Below are 23,876 nucleotides of genomic sequence, written 5' to 3' on the forward strand. Positions count from 1 at the left end.
AAAATCGGAAAAGTACGAAAAAATCAGACCAATTTTTTTTTCACTTTTATTGCCATAGTTCATACATTTCACATGTCTAGATGTGAAATATAAATATAATTTGGACAATAATTGACAGATTTTGAAATTTGTAAAAAAAAACTTTCTCTCATCCTGACCGCTAAAACTAAAAAAATCTGAAAAGTACGAAAAAATCAGACCAATTTTTTTTTCACTTTTTTTGCCATAGTTCATACATTTCACATGTCTAGATGTGAAATAAAAATAATTTGGACAATAATTGACAGATTTTTAAATTTTTCAAAAATCTGTCTTTTTTCCTGACCACGGACCTTAAATGAAAACTAAGAAAATCTGAAAAGTACGAAAAAATCAAACCAAATTTCTTTCACTTTTTTTGGCATAGTTCATACATTTCACATGTCTAGATGTGAAATATAAATATAATTTGGACAATAATTGACAGATTTTGAAATTTGTAAAAAAAAAACTTTCTCTCATCCTGACCACGGAAATTAAAAAAATCTGAAAAGTACGAAAAAATCAGACCAATTTTTTTCCCCCTTTTTTTTCCATAGTTCATACATTTCACATGTCTAGATGTGAAATATAAATATAATTTGGACAATAATTGACAGATTTTGAAATTTGGCATAGTTCATACATTTCACAAGTCTAGATGTGAAATATAAATATAATTTGGACAATAATTGACAGATTTTGAAATTTGTAAAAAAAAAAATTTTTTCCCCTTTTTTTTCTCCATAGTTCATACATTTCACATGTCTAGATGTGAAATAAAAATAATTTGGACAATAATTGACAGATTTTTAAATTTTTCAAAAATCTGTCTTTTTTCCTGACCACGGACCTTAAATGAAAACTAAGAAAATCTGAAAAGTACGAAAAAATCAAACCAAATTTCTTTCACTTTTTTTGGCATAGTTCATACATTTCACAAGTCTAGATGTGAAATATAAATATAATTTGGACAATAATTGACAGATTTTGAAATTTGTAAAAAAAAAACTTTCTCTCATCCTGACCACGAAAATTAAAAAAATCGGAAAAGTACGAAAAAATCAGACCAATTTTTTTTTCACTTTTTTTGCCATAGTTCATACATTTCACATGTCTAGATGTGAAATAAAAATAATTTGGAAAATAATTGATAGATTTTTAAATTTTTCAAAAATCTGTCTTTTTTCCTGACCACGGACCTTAAATGAAAACTAAGAGAATCTGAAAAGTACGAAAAAATCAAACCAAATTTCTTTCACTTTTTTTGGCATAGTTCATACATTTCACATGTCTAGATGTGAAATATAAATATAATTTGGACAATAATTGACAGATTTTGAAATTTGTAAAAAAAAAACTTTCTCTCATCCTGACCACGAAAATTAAAAAAATCGGAAAAGTACGAAAAAATCAGACCAATTTTTTTTTCACTTTTTTTGCCATAGTTCATACATTTCACATGTCTAGATGTGAAATATAAATATAATTTGGACAATAATTGACAGATTTTGAAATTTGTAAAAAAAAAACTTTCTCTCATCCTGACCACGAAAATTAAAAAAATCTGAAAAGTACGAAAAAATCAGACCAATTTTTTTTTCACTTTTTTTGCCATAGTTCATACATTTCACATGTCTAGATGTGAAATAAAAATAATTTGGACAATAATTGACAGATTTTTAAATTTGTCAAAAATCTGTCTTTTTTCCTGACCCCGGACCTTATGTGAAAACTACGAAAATCTGAAAAGTACGAAAAATAGGACCAATTTTTTTTCACTTTTTTTGCCCTAGTTCATACATTTCACATGTCTAGATGTGAAATAAAAATAATTTGGACAATAATTGACAGATTTTGAAATTTGTCAAAAATCGGTCTTTTTTCCTGACCCCTGACCTTATGTGAAAACTACGAAAATCTGAAAAATACGAAAAAAATCAGACCAATTTTTTTTCCACTTTTTTGCCATAGTTCAGGCATTTCACATGTCTTGATATGAAATAAAAAATAATTTGGACAACATATGACAGATTTTTAAATTTGTTAAAAAATCTGCCTCTCATCATGACCGCGAAAACTGAGAAAATCTGAAAAGTACGAAAAAAATCAGACCAATTTTTATCACTTTTTTTGCCCTAGTTCATGCATTTCACATGTCTAGACGTGAAATAAAAAATAATTTGGACAATATCTGACAGATTTTTAAATTTGTCAAAAATCTGTCTTTTTTCCTGACCCCGGACCTTATGTGAAAACTACGAAAATCTGAAAAGTACGAAAAAAATCAGACCAATTTTTTTTTCATTTTTGTTGCCATAGTTCATGCATTTCACATATCTAGATGTGAAATAAAAATAATTTGGACAAAATTGACATATTTTGAAAATTTTCTAAAATCTCACTTTTTTCCTGACCCCGGACCTTAAATGAAAACTAAGAAAATCTGAAAAGTACGAAAAATAGGACCAATTTTTTTTCACTTTTTTTGCCGTAGTTCATACATTTCACATGTCTAGATGTGAAATAAAAATAATTTGGACAATAATTGAAAGATTTTGAAATTTGTCAAAAATCGGTCTTTTTTCCTGACCCCTGACCTTATGTGAAAACTACGAAAATCTGAAAAATACGAAAAAAATCAGACCAATTTTTTTTCCACTTTTTTGCCATAGTTCAGGAATTTCACATGTCTAGATATGAAATAAAAAATAATTTGGACAACATATGACAGATTTTTAAATTTGTTAAAAAATCTGCCTCTCATCATGACCGCGAAAACTGAGAAAATCTGAAAAGTACGAAAAAAATCAGACCAATTTTTATCACTTTTTTTGCCCTAGTTCATGCATTTCACATGTCTAGACGTGAAATAAAAAATAATTTGGACAATATCTGACAGATTTTTAAATTTGTCAAAAATCTGTCTTTTTTCCTGACCCCGGACCTTATGTGAAAACTACGAAAATCTGAAAAGTACGAAAAAAATCAGACCAATTTTTTTTTCATTTTTGTTGCCATAGTTCATGCATTTCACATATCTAGATGTGAAATAAAAATAATTTGGACAAAATTGACATATTTTGAAAATTTTCTAAAATCTCACTTTTTTCCTGACCCCGGACCTTAAATGAAAACTAAGAAAATCTGAAAAGTACGAAAAATAGGAGCAATTTTTTTTCACTTTTTTTGCCGTAGTTAATACATTTCACATGTCTAGATGTGAAATAAAAATAATTTGGACAATAATTGAAAGATTTTGAAATTTGTCAAAAATCGGTCTTTTTTCCTGACCCCTGACCTTATGTGAAAACTACGAAAATCTGAAAAATACGAAAAAAATCAGACCAATTTTTTTTCCACTTTTTTGCCATAGTTCAGGAATTTCACATGTCTAGATATGAAATAAAAAATAATTTGGACAACATATGACAGATTTTTAAATTTGTTAAAAAATCTGCCTCTCATCATGACCGCGAAAACTGAGAAAATCTGAAAAGTACGAAAAAAATCAGACCAATTTTTATCACTTTTTTTGCCCTAGTTCATGCATTTCACATGTCTAGACGTGAAATAAAAAATAATTTGGACAATATCTGACAGATTTTTAAATTTGTCAAAAATCTGTCTTTTTTCCTGACCCCGGACCTTATGTGAAAACTACGAAAATCTGAAAAGTACGAAAAAAATCAGACCAATTTTTTTTTTCATTTTTGTTGCCATAGTTCATGCATTTCACATGTCTAGATATGAAATAAAAAATAATTTGGACAACATATGACAGATTTTGAAATTTGTTAAAAAATCTGCCTCTCATCATGACCGCGAAAACTGAGAAAATCTGAAAAGTACGAAAAAAATCAGACCAATTTTTATCACTTTTTTTGCCCTAGTTCATGCATTTCACATGTCTAGATGTGAAATAAAAATAATTTGGACAATAATTGACAGATTTTGAAATTTGTCAAAAATCTGTCTTTTTTCCTGACCCTGGACCTTATGTGAAAACTACGAAAATCTGAAAAGTACGAAAAAAATCAGACCAATTTTTTTTTCATTTTTGTTGCCATAGTTCATGCATTTCACATATCTAGATGTGAAATAAAAATAATTTGGACAATAATTGACAGATTTTGAAAATTTTCTAAAATCTCACTTTTTTCCTGACCCCGGACCTTAAATGAAAACTAAGAAAATCTGAAAAGTACGAAAAATAGGACCAATTTTTTTTCACTTTTTTTGCCCTAGTTCATACATTTCACATGTCTAGATGTGAAATAAAAATAATTTGGACAATAATTGACAGATTTTGAAATTTGACAAAAATCGGTCTTTTTTCCTGACCCCTGACCTTATGTGAAAACTACGAAAATCTGAAAAGTACAAAAAAAATCAGACCATTTTTTTTCCACTTTTTTGCCATAGTTCAGGCATTTCACATGTCTAGATATGAAATAAAAAATAATTTGGACAACATATGACAGATTTTTAAATTTGTTAAAAAATCTGCCTCTCATCATGACCGCGAAAACTGAGAAAATCTGAAAAGTACGAAAAAAATCAGACCAATTTTTATCACTTTTTTTGCCCTAGTTCATGCAATTCACATGTCTAGACGTGAAATAAAAAATAATTTGGACAATATCTGACAGATTTTTAAATTTGTCAAAAATCTGTCTTTTTTCCTGACCCCGGACCTTATGTGAAAACTACGAAAATCTGAAAAGTACGAAAAAAATCAGACCAATTTTTTTTTCATTTTTGTTGCCATAGTTCATGCATTTCACATATCTAGATGTGAAATAAAAATAATTTGGACAATAATTGACAGATTTTGAAAATTTTCTAAAATCTCACTTTTTTCCTGACCCCGGACCTTAAATGAAAACTAAGAAAATCTGAAAAGTACGAAAAATAGGACCAATTTTTTTTCACTTTTTTTGCCCTAGTTCATACATTTCACATGTCTAGATGTGAAATAAAAATAATTTGGACAATAATTGACAGATTTTGAAATTTGACAAAAATCGGTCTTTTTTCCTGACCCCTGACCTTATGTGAAAACTACGAAAATCTGAAAAGTACAAAAAAAATCAGACCATTTTTTTTCCACTTTTTTGCCATAGTTCAGGCATTTCACATGTCTAGATATGAAATAAAAAATAATTTGGACAACATATGACAGATTTTTAAATTTGTTAAAAAATCTGCCTCTCATCATGACCGCGAAAACTGAGAAAATCTGAAAAGTACGAAAAAAATCAGACCAATTTTTATCACTTTTTTTGCCCTAGTTCATGCAATTCACATGTCTAGACGTGAAATAAAAAATAATTTGGACAATATCTGACAGATTTTTAAATTTGTCAAAAATCTGTCTTTTTTCCTGACCCCGGACCTTATGTGAAAACTACGAAAATCTGAAAAGTACGAAAAAAATCAGACCAATTTTTTTTTCATTTTTGTTGCCATAGTTCATGCATTTCACATATCTAGATGTGAAATAAAAATAATTTGGACAATAATTGACAGATTTTGAAAATTTTCTAAAATCTCACTTTTTTCCTGACCCCGGACCTTAAATGTAAACTAAGAAAATCTGAAAAGTACGAAAAATAGGACCAATTTTTTTTCACTTTTTTTGCCCTAGTTCATACATTTCACATGTCTAGATGTGAAATAAAAATAATTTGGACAATAATTGACAGATTTTGAAATTTGTCAAAAATCTGTCTTTTTTCCTGACCCCTGACCTTATGTGAAAACTACGAAAATCTGAAAAGTACGAAAAAAATCAGACCAATTTTTTTTCCACTTTTTTACCATAGTTCAGGCATTTCACATGTCTAGATATGAAATAAAAAATAATTTGGACAACATATGACAGATTTTTAAATTTGTTAAAAAATCTGCCTCTCATCATGACCGCGAAAACTGAGAAAATCTGAAAAGTACGAAAAAAATCAGACCAATTTTTATCACTTTTTTTGCCCTAGTTCATGCAATTCACATGTCTAGACGTGAAATAAAAAATAATTTGGACAATATCTGACAGATTTTTAAATTTGTCAAAAATCTGTCTTTTTTCCTGACCCCGGACCTTATGTGAAAACTACGAAAATCTGAAAAGTACGAAAAAAATCAGACCAATTTTTTTTTTTATTTTTGTTGCCATAGTTCATGCATTTCACATATCTAGATGTGAAATAAAAATAATTTGGACAATAATTGACAGATTTTGAAATTTGACAAAAATCGGTCTTTTTTCCTGACCCCTGACCTTATGTGAAAACTACGAAAATCTGAAAAGTACAAAAAAAATCAGACCATTTTTTTTTCCACTTTTTTGCCATAGTTCAGGCATTTCACATGTCTAGATATGAAATAAAAAATAATTTGGACAACATATGACAGATTTTTAAATTTGTTAAAAAATCTGCCTCTCATCATGACCGCGAAAACTGAGAAAATCTGAAAAGTACGAAAAAAATCAGACCAATTTTTATCACTTTTTTTGCCCTAGTTCATGCATTTCACATGTCTAGACGTGAAATAAAAAATAATTTGGACAATATCTGACAGATTTTTAAATTTGTCAAAAATCTGTCTTTTTTCCTGACCCCGGACCTTATGTGAAAACTACGAAAATCTGAAAAGTACGAAAAAAATCAGACCAATTTTTTTTTCATTTTTGTTGCCATAGTTCATGCATTTCACATATCTAGATGTGAAATAAAAATAATTTGGACAATAATTGATAGATTTTGAAAATTTTCTAAAATCTCACTTTTTTCCTGACCCCGGACCTTAAATGTAAACTAAGAAAATCTGAAAAGTACGAAAAATAGGACCAATTTTTTTTCACTTTTTTTGCCCTAGTTCATACATTTCACATGTCTAGATGTGAAATAAAAATAATTTGGACAATAATTGACAGATTTTGAAATTTGTCAAAAATCTGTCTTTTTTCCTGACCCCTGACCTTATGTGAAAACTACGAAAATCTGAAAAGTACGAAAAAAATCAGACCAATTTTTTTTCCACTTTTTTGCCATAGTTCAGGCATTTCACATGTCTAGATATGAAATAAAAAATAATTTGGACAACATATGACAGATTTTTAAATTTGTTAAAAAATCTGCCTCTCATCATGACCGCGAAAACTGAGAAAATCTGAAAAGTACGAAAAAAATCAGACCAATTTTTATCACTTTTTTTGCCCTAGTTCATGCATTTCACATGTCTAGACGTGAAATAAAAAATAATTTGGACAATATCTGACAGATTTTTAAATTTGTCAAAAATCTGTCTTTTTTCCTTACCCCGGACCTTATGTGAAAACTACGAAAATCTGAAAAGTACGAAAAAAATCAGACCAATTTTTTTTTCATTTTTGTTGCCATAGTTCATGCATTTCACATATCTAGATGTGAAATAAAAATAATTTGGACAATAATTGACAGATTTTGAAAATTTTCTAAAATCTCACTTTTTTCCTGACCCCGGACCTTAAATGAAAACTAAGAAAATCTGAAAAGTACGAAAAATAGGACCAATTTTTTTTCACTTTTTTTGCCCTAGTTCATACATTTCACATGTCTAGATGTGAAATAAAAATAATTTGGACAATAATTGACAGATTTTGAAATTTGACAAAAATCGGTCTTTTTTCCTGACCGCTGACCTTATGTGAAAACTACGAAAATCTGAAAAGTACAAAAAAAATCAGACCATTTTTTTTCCACTTTTTTGCCATAGTTCAGGCATTTCACATGTCTAGATATGAAATAAAAAATAATTTGGACAACATATGACAGATTTTTAAATTTGTTAAAAAATCTGCCTCTCATCATGACCGCGAAAACTGAGAAAATCTGAAAAGTACGAAAAAAATCAGACCAATTTTTATCACTTTTTTTGCCCTAGTTCATGCAATTCACATGTCTAGACGTGAAATAAAAAATAATTTGGACAATATCTGACAGATTTTTAAATTTGTCAAAAATCTGTCTTTTTTCCTGACCCCGGACCTTATGTGAAAACTACGAAAATCTGAAAAGTACGAAAAAAATCAGACCAATTTTTTTTTCATTTTTGTTGCCATAGTTCATGCATTTCACATATCTAGATGTGAAATAAAAATAATTTGGACAATAATTGACAGATTTTGAAAATTTTCTAAAATCTCACTTTTTTCCTGACCCCGGACCTTAAATGTAAACTAAGAAAATCTGAAAAGTACGAAAAATAGGACCAATTTTTTTTCACTTTTTTTGCCCTAGTTCATACATTTCACATGTCTAGATGTGAAATAAAAATAATTTGGACAATAATTGACAGATTTTGAAATTTGTCAAAAATCTGTCTTTTTTCCTGACCCCTGACCTTATGTGAAAACTACGAAAATCTGAAAAGTACAACAAAAATCAGACCATTTTTTTTCCACTTTTTTGCCATAGTTCAGGCATTTCACATGTCTAGATATGAAATAAAAAATAATTTGGACAACATATGACAGATTTTTAAATTTGTTAAAAAATCTGCCTCTCATCATGACCGCGAAAACTGAGAAAATCTGAAAAGTACGAAAAAAATCAGACCAATTTTTATCACTTTTTTTGCCCTAGTTCATGCAATTCACATGTCTAGACGTGAAATAAAAAATAATTTGGACAATATCTGACAGATTTTTAAATTTGTCAAAAATCTGTCTTTTTTCCTGACCCCGGACCTTATGTGAAAACTACGAAAATCTGAAAAGTACGAAAAAAATCAGACCAATTTTTTTTTCATTTTTGTTGCCATAGTTCATGCATTTCACATATCTAGATGTGAAATAAAAATAATTTGGACAATAATTGACAGATTTTGAAAATTTTCTAAAATCTCACTTTTTTCCTGACCCCGGACCTTAAATGTAAACTAAGAAAATCTGAAAAGTACGAAAAATAGGACCAATTTTTTTTCACTTTTTTTGCCCTAGTTCATACATTTCACATGTCTAGATGTGAAATAAAAATAATTTGGACAATAATTGACAGATTTTGAAATTTGTCAAAAATCTGTCTTTTTTCCTGACCCCTGACCTTATGTGAAAACTACGAAAATCTGAAAAGTACGAAAAAAATCAGACCAATTTTTTTTCCACTTTTTTACCATAGTTCAGGCATTTCACATGTCTAGATATGAAATAAAAAATAATTTGGACAACATATGACAGATTTTTAAATTTGTTAAAAAATCTGCCTCTCATCATGACCGCGAAAACTGAGAAAATCTGAAAAGTACGAAAAAAATCAGACCAATTTTTATCACTTTTTTTGCCCTAGTTCATGCAATTCACATGTCTAGACGTGAAATAAAAAATAATTTGGACAATATCTGACAGATTTTTAAATTTGTCAAAAATCTGTCTTTTTTCCTGACCCCGGACCTTATGTGAAAACTACGAAAATCTGAAAAGTACGAAAAAAATCAGACCAATTTTTTTTTCATTTTTGTTGCCATAGTTCATGCATTTCACATATCTAGATGTGAAATAAAAATAATTTGGACAATAATTGACAGATTTTGAAAATTTTCTAAAATCTCACTTTTTTCCTGACCCCGGACCTTAAATGTAAACTAAGAAAATCTGAAAAGTACGAAAAATAGGACCAATTTTTTTCACTTTTTTTGCCCTAGTTCATACATTTCACATGTCTAGATGTGAAATAAAAATAATTTGGACAATAATTGACAGATTTTGAAATTTGACAAAAATCGGTCTTTTTTCCTGACCCCTGACCTTATGTGAAAACTACGAAAATCTGAAAAGTACAAAAAAAATCAGACCATTTTTTTTCCACTTTTTTGCCATAGTTCAGGCATTTCACATGTCTAGATATGAAATAAAAAATAATTTGGACAACATATGACAGATTTTTAAATTTGTTAAAAAATCTGCCTCTCATCATGACCGCGAAAACTGAGAAAATCTGAAAAGTACGAAAAAAATCAGACCAATTTTTATCACTTTTTTTGCCCTAGTTCATGCATTTCACATGTCTAGACGTGAAATAAAAAATAATTTGGACAATATCTGACAGATTTTTAAATTTGTCAAAAATCTGTCTTTTTTCCTGACCCCGGACCTTATGTGAAAACTACGAAAATCTGAAAAGTACGAAAAAAATCAGACCAATTTTTTTTTCATTTTTGTTGCCATAGTTCATGCATTTCACATATCTAGATGTGAAATAAAAATAATTTGGACAATAATTGACAGATTTTGAAAATTTTCTAAAATCTCACTTTTTTCCTGACCCCGGACCTTAAATGAAAACTAAGAAAATCTGAAAAGTACGAAAAATAGGACCAATTTTTTTTCACTTTTTTTGCCCTAGTTCATACATTTCACATGTCTAGATGTGAAATAAAAATAATTTGGACAATAATTGACAGATTTTGAAATTTGTCAAAAATCGGTCTTTTTTCCTGACCCCTGACCTTATGTGAAAACTACGAAAATCTGAAAAGTACGAAAAAAATCAGACCAATTTTTTTTCCACTTTTTTACCATAGTTCAGGCATTTCACATGTCTAGATATGAAATAAAAAATAATTTGGACAACATATGACAGATTTTTAAATTTGTTAAAAAATCTGCCTCTCATCATGACCGCGAAAACTGAGAAAATCTGAAAAGTACGAAAAAAATCAGACCAATTTTTATCACTTTTTTTGCCCTAGTTCATGCATTTCACATGTCTAGACGTGAAATAAAAAATAATTTGGACAATATCTGACAGATTTTTAAATTTGTCAAAAATCTGTCTTTTTTCCTGACCCCGGACCTTATGTGAAAACTACGAAAATCTGAAAAGTACGAAAAAAATCAGACCAATTTTTTTTTTCATTTTTGTTGCCATAGTTCATGCATTTCACATATCTAGATGTGAAATAAAAATAATTTGGACAATAATTGACAGATTTTGAAAATTTTCTAAAATCTCACTTTTTTCCTGACCCCGGACCTTAAATGAAAACTAAGAAAATCTGAAAAGTACGAAAAATAGGACCAATTTTTTTTCACTTTTTTTGCCCTAGTTCATACATTTCACATGTCTAGATGTGAAATAAAAATAATTTGGACAATAATTGACAGATTTTGAAATTTGTCAAAAATCGGTCTTTTTTCCTGACCCCTGACCTTATGTGAAAACTACGAAAATCTGAAAAGTACGAAAAAAATCAGACCAATTTTTTTTCCACTTTTTTACCATAGTTCAGGCATTTCACATGTCTAGATATGAAATAAAAAATAATTTGGACAACATATGACAGATTTTTAAATTTGTTAAAAAATCTGCCTCTCATCATGACCGCGAAAACTGAGAAAATCTGAAAAGTACGAAAAAAATCAGACCAATTTTTATCACTTTTTTTGCCCTAGTTCATGCAATTCACATGTCTAGACGTGAAATAAAAAATAATTTGGACAATATCTGACAGATTTTTAAATTTGTCAAAAATCTGTCTTTTTTCCTGACCCCGGACCTTATGTGAAAACTACGAAAATCTGAAAAGTACGAAAAAAATCAGACCAATTTTTTTTTCATTTTTGTTGCCATAGTTCATGCATTTCACATATCTAGATGTGAAATAAAAATAATTTGGACAATAATTGACAGATTTTGAAAATTTTCTAAAATCTCACTTTTTTCCTGACCCCGGACCTTAAATGTAAACTAAGAAAATCTGAAAAGTACGAAAAATAGGACCAATTTTTTTTCACTTTTTTTGCCCTAGTTCATACATTTCACATGTCTAGATGTGAAATAAAAATAATTTGGACAATAATTGACAGATTTTGAAATTTGTCAAAAATCGGTCTTTTTTCCTGTCCCCTGACCTTATGTGAAAACTACGAAAATCTGAAAAGTACGAAAAAAATCAGACCAATTTTTTTTTCATTTTTGTTGCCATAGTTCATGCATTTCACATATCTAGATGTGAAATAAAAATAATTTGGACAATAATTGACAGATTTTGAAAATTTTCTAAAATCTCACTTTTTTCCTGACCCCGGACCTTAAATGTAAACTAAGAAAATCTGAAAAGTACGAAAAATAGGACCAATTTTTTTTCACTTTTTTTGCCCTAGTTCATACATTTCACATGTCTAGATGTGAAATAAAAATAATTTGGACAATAATTGACAGATTTTGAAATTTGTCAAAAATCGGTCTTTTTTCCTGTCCCCTGACCTTATGTGAAAACTACGAAAATCTGAAAAGTACGAAAAAAATCAGACCAATTTTTTTTCCACTTTTTTGCCATAGTTCAGGCATTTCACATGTCTAGATATGAAATAAAAAATAATTTGGACAACATATGACAGATTTTTAAATTTGTTAAAAAATCTGCCTCTCATCATGACCGCGAAAACTGAGAAAATCTGAAAAGTACGAAAAAAATCAGACCAATTTTTATCACTTTTTTTGCCCTAGTTCATGCATTTCACATGTCTAGACGTGAAATAAAAAATAATTTGGACAATATCTGACAGATTTTTAAATTTGTCAAAAATCTGTCTTTTTTCCTGACCCCGGACCTTATGTGAAAACTACGAAAATCTGAAAAGTACGAAAAAAATCAGACCAATTTTTTTTTTATTTTTGTTGCCATAGTTCATGCATTTCACATATCTAGATGTGAAATAAAAATAATTTGGACAATAATTGACAGATTTTGAAATTTGACAAAAATCGGTCTTTTTTCCTGACCCCTGACCTTATGTGAAAACTACGAAAATCTGAAAAGTACAAAAAAAATCAGACCATTTTTTTTCCACTTTTTTGCCATAGTTCAGGCATTTCACATGTCTAGATATGAAATAAAAAATAATTTGGACAACATATGACAGATTTTTAAATTTGTTAAAAAATCTGCCTCTCATCATGACCGCGAAAACTGAGAAAATCTGAAAAGTACGAAAAAAATCAGACCAATTTTTATCACTTTTTTTGCCCTAGTTCATGCATTTCACATGTCTAGACGTGAAATAAAAAATAATTTGGACAATATCTGACAGATTTTTAAATTTGTCAAAAATCTGTCTTTTTTCCTGACCCCGGACCTTATGTGAAAACTACGAAAATCTGAAAAGTACGAAAAAAATCAGACCAATTTTTTTTTCATTTTTGTTGCCATAGTTCATGCATTTCACATATCTAGATGTGAAATAAAAATAATTTGGACAATAATTGACAGATTTTGAAAATTTTCTAAAATCTCACTTTTTTCCTGACCCCGGACCTTAAATGAAAACTAAGAAAATCTGAAAAGTACGAAAAATAGGACCAATTTTTTTTCACTTTTTTTGCCCTAGTTCATACATTTCACATGTCTAGATGTGAAATAAAAATAATTTGGACAATAATTGACAGATTTTGAAATTTGTCAAAAATCGGTCTTTTTTCCTGACCCCTGACCTTATGTGAAAACTACGAAAATCTGAAAAGTACGAAAAAAATCAGACCAATTTTTTTTCCACTTTTTTACCATAGTTCAGGCATTTCACATGTCTAGATATGAAATAAAAAATAATTTGGACAACATATGACAGATTTTTAAATTTGTTAAAAAATCTGCCTCTCATCATGACCGCGAAAACTGAGAAAATCTGAAAAGTACGAAAAAAATCAGACCAATTTTTATCACTTTTTTTGCCCTAGTTCATGCATTTCACATGTCTAGACGTGAAATAAAAAATAATTTGGACAATATCTGACAGATTTTTAAATTTGTCAAAAATCTGTCTTTTTTCCTGACCCCGGACCTTATGTGAAAACTACGAAAATCTGAAAAGTACGAAAAAAATCAGACCAATTTTTTTTTCATTTTTGTTGCCATAGTTCATGCATTTCACATATCTAGATGTGAAATAAAAATAATTTGGACAATAATTGACAGATTTTGAAAATTTTCTAAAATCTCACTTTTTTCCTGACCCCGGACCTTAAATGAAAACTAAGAAAATCTGAAAAGTACGAAAAATAGGACCAATTTTTTTTCACTTTTTTTGCCCTAGTTCATACATTTCACATGTCTAGATGTGAAATAAAAATAATTTGGACAATAATTGACAGATTTTGAAATTTGTCAAAAATCGGTCTTTTTTCCTGACCCCTGACCTTATGTGAAAACTACGAAAATCTGAAAAGTACGAAAAAAATCAGACCAATTTTTTTTCCACTTTTTTACCATAGTTCAGGCATTTCACATGTCTAGATATGAAATAAAAAATAATTTGGACAACATATGACAGATTTTTAAATTTGTTAAAAAATCTGCCTCTCATCATGACCGCGAAAACTGAGAAAATCTGAAAAGTACGAAAAAAATCAGACCAATTTTTATCACTTTTTTTGCCCTAGTTCATGCATTTCACATGTCTAGACGTGAAATAAAAAATAATTTGGACAATATCTGACAGATTTTTAAATTTGTCAAAAATCTGTCTTTTTTCCTGACCCCGGACCTTATGTGAAAACTACGAAAATCTGAAAAGTACGAAAAAAATCAGACCAATTTTTTTTTTCATTTTTGTTGCCATAGTTCATGCATTTCACATATCTAGATGTGAAATAAAAATAATTTGGACAATAATTGACAGATTTTGAAAATTTTCTAAAATCTCACTTTTTTCCTGACCCCGGACCTTAAATGAAAACTAAGAAAATCTGAAAAGTACGAAAAATAGGACCATTTTTTTTTCACTTTTTTTGCCCTAGTTCATACATTTCACATGTCTAGATGTGAAATAAAAATAATTTGGACAATAATTGACAGATTTTGAAATTTGTCAAAAATCGGTCTTTTTTCCTGACCCCTGACCTTATGTGAAAACTACGAAAATCTGAAAAGTACGAAAAAAATCAGACCAATTTTTTTTCCACTTTTTTACCATAGTTCAGGCATTTCACATGTCTAGATATGAAATAAAAAATAATTTGGACAACATATGACAGATTTTTAAATTTGTTAAAAAATCTGCCTCTCATCATGACCGCGAAAACTGAGAAAATCTGAAAAGTACGAAAAAAATCAGACCAATTTTTATCACTTTTTTTGCCCTAGTTCATGCAATTCACATGTCTAGACGTGAAATAAAAAATAATTTGGACAATATCTGACAGATTTTTAAATTTGTCAAAAATCTGTCTTTTTTCCTGACCCCGGACCTTATGTGAAAACTACGAAAATCTGAAAAGTACGAAAAAAATCAGACCAATTTTTTTTTCATTTTTGTTGCCATAGTTCATGCATTTCACATATCTAGATGTGAAATAAAAATAATTTGGACAATAATTGACAGATTTTGAAAATTTTCTAAAATCTCACTTTTTTCCTGACCCCGGACCTTAAATGTAAACTAAGAAAATCTGAAAAGTACGAAAAATAGGACCAATTTTTTTTCACTTTTTTTGCCCTAGTTCATACATTTCACATGTCTAGATGTGAAATAAAAATAATTTGGACAATAATTGACAGATTTTGAAATTTGTCAAAAATCGGACTTTTTTCCTGTCCCCTGACCTTATGTGAAAACTACGAAAATCTGAAAAGTACGAAAAAAATCAGACCAATTTTTTTTCCACTTTTTTGCCATAGTTCAGGCATTTCACATGTCTAGATATGAAATAAAAAATAATTTGGACAACATATGACAGATTTTTAAATTTGTTAAAAAATCTGCCTCTCATCATGACCGCGAAAACTGAGAAAATCTGAAAAGTACGAAAAAAATCAGACCAATTTTTATCACTTTTTTTGCCCTAGTTCATGCATTTCACATGTCTAGACGTGAAATAAAAAATAATTTGGACAATATCTGACAGATTTTTAAATTTGTCAAAAATCTGTCTTTTTTCCTGACCCCGGACCTTATGTGAAAACTACGAAAATCTGAAAAGTACGAAAAAAATCAGACCAATTTTTTTTTTATTTTTGTTGCCATAGTTCATGCATTTCACATATCTAGATGTGAAATAAAAATAATTTGGACAATAATTGACAGATTTTGAAATTTGACAAAAATCGGTCTTTTTTCCTGACCCCTGACCTTATGTGAAAACTACGAAAATCTGAAAAGTACAAAAAAAATCAGACCATTTTTTTTCCACTTTTTTGCCATAGTTCAGGCATTTCACATGTCTAGATATGAAATAAAAAATAATTTGGACAACATATGACAGATTTTTAAATTTGTTAAAAAATCTGCCTCTCATCATGACCGCGAAAACTGAGAAAATCTGAAAAGTACGAAAAAAATCAGACCAATTTTTATCACTTTTTTTGCCCTAGTTCATGCATTTCACATGTCTAGACGTGAAATAAAAAATAATTTGGACAATATCTGACAGATTTTTAAATTTGTCAAAAATCTGTCTTTTTTCCTGACCCCGGACCTTATGTGAAAACTACGAAAATCTGAAAAGTACGAAAAAAATCAGACCAATTTTTTTTTCATTTTTGTTGCCATAGTTCATGCATTTCACATATCTAGATGTGAAATAAAAATAATTTGGACAATAATTGACAGATTTTGAAAATTTTCTAAAATCTCACTTTTTTCCTGTCCCCGGACCTTAAATGAAAACTAAGAAAATCTGAAAAGTACGAAAAATAGGACCAATTTTTTTTCACTTTTTTTGCCCTAGTTCATACATTTCACATGTCTAGATGTGAAATAAAAATAATTTGGACAATAATTGACAGATTTTGAAATTTGTCAAAAATCGGTCTTTTTTCCTGACCCCTGACCTTATGTGAAAACTACGAAAATCTGAAAAGTACGAAAAAAATCAGACCAATTTTTTTTCAACTTTTTTGCCATAGTTCAGGCATTTCACATGTCTAGATATGAAATAAAAAATAATTTGGACAACATATGACAGATTTTTAAATTTGTTAAAAAATCTGCCTCTCATCATGACCGCGAAAACTGAGAAAATCTGAAAAGTACGAAAAAAATCAGACCAATTTTTATCACTTTTTTTGCCCTAGTTCATGCATTTCACATGTCTAGACGTGAAATAAAAAATAATTTGGACAATATCTGACAGATTTTTAAATTTGTCAAAAATCTGTCTTTTTTCCTGACCCCGGACCTTATGTGAAAACTACGAAAATCTGAAAAGTACGAAAAAAATCAGACCAATTTTTTTTTTATTTTTGTTGCCATAGTTCATGCATTTCACATATCTAGATGTGAAATAAAAATAATTTGGACAATAATTGACAGATTTTGAAATTTGACAAAAATCGGTCTTTTTTCCTGACCCCTGACCTTATGTGAAAACTACGAAAATCTGAAAAGTACAAAAAAAATCAGACCATTTTTTTCCCACTTTTTTGCCATAGTTCAGGCATTTCACATGTCTAGATATGAAATAAAAAATAATTTGGACAACATATGACAGATTTTTAAATTTGTTAAAAAATCTGCCTCTCATCATGACCGCGAAAACTGAGAAAATCTGAAAAGTACGAAAAAAATCAGACCAATTTTTATCACTTTTTTTGCCCTAGTTCATGCATTTCACATGTCTAGACGTGAAATAAAAAATAATTTGGACAATATCTGACAGATTTTTAAATTTGTCAAAAATCTGTCTTTTTTCCTGACCCCGGACCTTATGTGAAAACTACGAAAATCTGAAAAGTACGAAAAAAATCAGACCAATTTTTTTTTCATTTTTGTTGCCATAGTTCATGCATTTCACATATCTAGATGTGAAATAAAAATAATTTGGACAATAATTGACAGATTTTGAAAATTTTCTAAAATCTCACTTTTTTCCTGACCCCGGACCTTAAATGAAAACTAAGAAAATCTGAAAAGTACGAAAAATAGGACCAATTTTTTTTCACTTTTTTTGCCCTAGTTCATACATTTCACATGTCTAGATGTGAAATAAAAATAATTTGGACAATAATTGACAGATTTTGAAATTTGTCAAAAAATCGGTCTTTTTTCCTGACCCCTGACCTTATGTGAAAACTACGAAAATCTGAAAAGTACGAAAAAAATCAGACCAATTTTTTTTCAACTTTTTTGCCATAGTTCAGGCATTTCACATGTCTAGATATGAAATAAAAAATAATTTGGACAACATATGACAGATTTTTAAATTTGTTAAAAAAATCTGCCTCTCATCATGACCGCGAAAACTGAGAAAATCTGAAAAGTACGAAAAAAATCAGACCAATTTTTATCACTTTTTTTGCCCTAGTTCATGCATTTCACATGTCTAGACGTGAAATAAAAAATAATTTGGACAATATCTGACAGATTTTTTAAATTTGTCAAAAATCTGTCTTTTTTCCTGACCCCGGACCTTATGTGAAAACTAACGAAAATCTGAAAAGTACGAAAAAAATCAGACCAATTTTTTTTTCATTTTTGGTTGCCATAGTTCATCGCATTTCACATATCTAGATGAAAATAAAAATAATTTGGACAATATTGACAGATTTGAAAATTTTCTAAAATCTCACTTTTTTCCTGACCCCGGACCTTAAATGTAAACTAAGAAAATCTGAAAAGTACGAAAAATAGGACCAATTTTTTTTCACTTTTTTTGCCCTAGTTCATACATTTCACATGTCTAGATGTGAAATAAAAATAATTTGGACAATAATTGACAGATTTTGAAATTTGTCAAAAATCGGTCTTTTTTCCTGTCCCCTGACCTTATGTGAAAACTACGAAAATCTGAAAGTACGAAAAAAATCAGACCAATTTTTTTTCCACTTTTTTTGCCATAGTTCAGGCATTTCACATGTCTAGATATGAAATAAAAAATAATTTGACAACATATGACAGATTTTTAAATTTGTTAAAAAATCTGCCTCTCATATGACCGCGAAAACTGAGAAAATCTGAAAAGTACGAAAAAAATCAGACCAATTTTTATCACTTTTTTTGCCCTAGTTCATGCATTTCACATGTCTAGACGTGAAATAAAAAATAATTTGGACAATATCTGACAGATTTTGAAATTTGTCAAAAATCTGTCTTTTTTCCTGACCCCGGACCTTATGTGAAAACTACGAAAATCTGAAAAGTACGAAAAAAATCAGACCAATTTTTTTTTCATTTTTGTTGCCATAGTTCATGCATTTCACATATCTAGATGTGAAATAAAAATAATTTGGACAATAATTGACAGATTTTGAAAATTTTCTAAAATCTCACTTTTTTCCTGACCCCGGACCTTAAATGTAAACTAAGAAAATCTGAAAAGTACGAAAAATAGGACCAATTTTTTTTCACTTTTTTTGCCCTAGTTCATACATTTCACATGTCTAGATGTGAAATAAAATAATTTGGACAATAATTGACAGATTTTTAAATTTGTCAAAAATCTGTCTTTTTTCCTGACCCCGGACCTTATGTGAAAACCTACGAAAATCTGAAAAGTACGAAAAAAATCAGACCAATTTTTTTTTCATTTTTGTTGCCATAGTTCATGCATTTCACATATCTAGATGTGAAATAAAAATAATTTGGACAATAATTGACAGATTTTGAAAATTTTCTAAAATCTCACTTTTTTCCTGACCCCGGACCTTAAATGTAAACTAAGAAAATCTGAAAAGTACGAAAAATAGGACCAATTTTTTTTCACTTTTTTTGCCCTAGTTCATACATTTCACATGTCTAGATGTGAAATAAAAATAATTTGGACAATAATTGACAGATTTTGAAATTTGTCAAAAATCGGTCTTTTTTCCTGTCCCCTGACCTTATGTGAAAACTACGAAAATCTGAAAAGTACGAAAAAAATCAGACCAATTTTTTTTCCACTTTTTTGCCATAGTTCAGGCATTTCACATGTCTAGATATGAAATAAAAAATAATTTGGACAACATATGACAGATTTTTAAATTTGTTAAAAAATCTGCCTCTCATCATGACCGCGAAAACTGAGAAAATCTGAAAAGTACGAAAAAAATCAGACCAATTTTTATCACTTTTTTTGCCCTAGTTCATGCATTTCACATGTCTAGACGTGAAATAAAAAATAATTTGGACAATATCTGACAGATTTTTTAAATTTGTCAAAAATCTGTCTTTTTTCCTGACCCCGGACCTTATGTGAAAACTACGAAAATCTGAAAAGTACGAAAAAAATCAGACCAATTTTTTTTCCACTTTTTTACCATAGTTCAGGCATTTCACATGTCTAGATATGAAATAAAAAATAATTTGGACAACATATGACAGATTTTTAAATTTGTTAAAAAATCTGCCTCTCATCATGACCGCGAAAACTGAGAAAATCTGAAAAGTACGAAAAAAATCAGACCAATTTTTATCACTTTTTTTGCCCTAGTTCATGCATTTCACATGTCTAGACGTGAAATAAAAAATAATTTGGACAATATCTGACAGATTTTGAAATTTGTCAAAAATCTGTCTTTTTTCCTGACCCCGGACCTTATGTGAAAACTACGAAAATCTGAAAAGTACGAAAAAAATCAGACCAATTTTTTTTTCATTTTTGTTGCCATAGTTCATGCATTTCACATATCTAGATGTGAAATAAAAATAATTTGGACAATAATTGACAGATTTTGAAAATTTTCTAAAATCTCACTTTTTTCCTGACCCCGGACCTTAAATGTAAACTAAGAAAATCTGAAAAGTACGAAAAATAGGACCAATTTTTTTTCAATTTTTTTGCCCTAGTTCATACATTTCACATGTCTAGATGTGAAATAAAAATAATTTGGACAATAATTGACAGATTTTGAAATTTGTCAAAAATCTGTCTTTTTTCCTGACCCCTGACCTTATGTGAAAACTACGAAAATCTGAAAAGTACGAAAAAAATCAGACCAATTTTTTTTCCACTTTTTTACCATAGTTCAGGCATTTCACATGTCTAGATATGAAATAAAAAATAATTTGGACAACATATGACAGATTTTTAAATTTGTTAAAAAATCTGCCTCTCATCATGTCCGCGAAAACTGAGAAAATCTGAAAAGTACGAAAAAAATCAGACCAATTTTTATCACTTTTTTTGCCCTAGTTCATGCAATTCACATGTCTAGACGTGAAATAAAAAATAATTTGGACAATATCTGACAGATTTTTAAATTTGTCAAAAATCTGTCTTTTTTCCTGACCCCGGACCTTAAATGTAAACTAAGAAAATCTGAAAAGTACGAAAAAAAATCAGACCAATTTTTTTTTCATTTTTGTTGCCATAGTTCATGCATTTCACATATCTAGATGTGAAATAAAAATAATTTGGACAATAATTGACAGATTTTGAAAATTTTCTAAAATCTCATTTTTTTCCTGACCCCGGACCTTAAATGTAAACTAAGAAAATCTGAAAAGTACGAAAAATAGGACCAATTTTTTTTCACTTTTTTTGCCCTAGTTCATACATTTCACATGTCTAGATGTGAAATAAAAATAATTTGGACAATAATTGACAGATTTTGAAATTTGTCAAAAATCGGTCTTTTTTCCTGTCCCCTGACCTTATGTGAAAACTACGAAAATCTGAAAAGTACGAAAAAAATCAGACCAATTTTTTTTCCACTTTTTTGCCATAGTTCAGGCATTTCACATGTCTAGATATGAAATAAAAAATAATTTGGACAACATATGACAGATTTTTAAATTTGTTAAAAAATCTGCCTCTCATCATGACCGCGAAAACTGAGAAAATCTGAAAAGTACGAAAAAAATCAGACCAATTTTTATCACTTTTTTTGCCCTAGTTCATGCAATTCACATGTCTAGACGTGAAATAAAAAATAATTTGGACAATATCTGACAGATTTTTAAATTTGTCAAAAATCTGTCTTTTTTCCTGACCCCGGACCTTAAATGTAAACTAAGAAAATCTGAAAAGTACGAAAAAAAATCAGACCAATTTTTTTTTCATTTTTGTTGCCATAGTTCATGCATTTCACATATCTAGATGTGAAATAAAAATAATTTGGACAATAATTGACAGATTTTGAAAATTTTCTAAAATCTCACTTTTTTCCTGACCCCGGACCTTAAATGTAAACTAAGAAAATCTGAAAAGTACGAAAAATAGGACCAATTTTTTTTCACTTTTTTTGCCCTAGTTCATACATTTCACATGTCTAGATGTGAAATAAAAATAATTTGGACAATAATTGACAGATTTTGAAATTTGTCAAAAATCGGTCTTTTTTCCTGTCCCCTGACCTTATGTGAAAACTACGAAAATCTGAAAAGTACGAAAAAAATCAGACCAATTTTTTTTCCACTTTTTTGCCATAGTTCAGGCATTTCACATGTCTAGATATGAAATAAAAAATAATTTGGACAACATATGACAGATTTTTAAATTTGTTAAAAAATCTGCCTCTCATCATGACCGCGAAAACTGAGAAAATCTGAAAAGTACGAAAAAAATCAGACCAATTTTTATCACTTTTTTTGCCCTAGTTCATGCAATTCACATGTCTAGACGTGAAATAAAAAATAATTTGGACAATATCTGACAGATTTTTAAATTTGTCAAAAATCTGTCTTTTTTCCTGACCCCGGACCTTATGTGAAAACTACGAAAATCTGAAAAGTACGAAAAAAATCAGACCAATTTTTTTTTCATTTTTGTTGCCATAGTTCATGCATTTCACATATCTAGATGTGAAATAAAAATAATTTGGACAATAATTGACAGATTTTGAAAATTTTCTAAAATCTCACTTTTTTCCTGACCCCGGACCTTAAATGTAAACTAAGAAAATCTGAAAAGTACGAAAAATAGGACCAATTTTTTTTCACTTTTTTTGCCCTAGTTCATACATTTCACATGTCTAGATGTGAAATAAAAATAATTTGGACAATAATTGACAGATTTTGAAATTTGTCAAAAATCTGTCTTTTTTCCTGACCCCTGATCTTATGTGAAAACTACGAAAATCTGAAAAATACGAAAAAAATCAGACCAATTTTTTTTCCACTTTTTTACCATAGTTCAGGCATTTCACATGTCTAGATATGAAATAAAAAATAATTTGGACAACATATGACAGATTTTTAAATTTGTTAAAAAATCTGCCTCTCATCATGACCGCGAAAACTGAGAAAATCTGAAAAGTACGAAAAAAATCAGACCAATTTTTATCACTTTTTTTGCCCTAGTTCATGCATTTCACATGTCTAGACGTGAAATAAAAAATAATTTGGACAATATCTGACAGATTTTTAAATTTGTCAAAAATCTGTCTTTTTTCCTGACCCCGGACCTTATGTGAAAACTACGAAAATCTGAAAAGTACGAAAAAAATCATACCAATTTTTTTTTCATTTTTGTTGCCATAGTTCATGCATTTCACATATCTAGATGTGAAATAAAAATAATTTGGACAATAATTGACATATTTTGAAAATTTTCTAAAATCTCACTTTTTTCCTGACCCCGGACCTTAAATGAAAATTAAGAAAATCTGAAAAGTACGAAAAATAGGACCAATTTTTTTTCACTTTTTTTGCCCTAGTTCATACATTTCACATGTCTAGATGTGAAATAAAAATAATTTGGACAATAATTGACAGATTTTTAAATTTGTCAAAAATCTGTCTTTTTTCCTGACCCCGGACCTTATGTGAAAACTACGAAAATCTGAAAAGTACGAAAAAAATCAGACCAATTTTTTTTTCATTTTTGTTGCCATAGTTCATGCATTTCACATATCTAGATGTGAAATAAAAATAATTTGGACAATAATTGACATATTTTGAAAATTTTCTAAAATCTCACTTTTTTCCTGACCCCGGACCTTAAATGAAAATTAAGAAAATC

This window comes from Alosa sapidissima, chromosome 23 (assembly GCF_018492685.1).
Source record: "Alosa sapidissima isolate fAloSap1 chromosome 23, fAloSap1.pri, whole genome shotgun sequence".
NCBI classification, from domain to species: Eukaryota; Metazoa; Chordata; class Actinopteri; order Clupeiformes; family Clupeidae; genus Alosa; species Alosa sapidissima.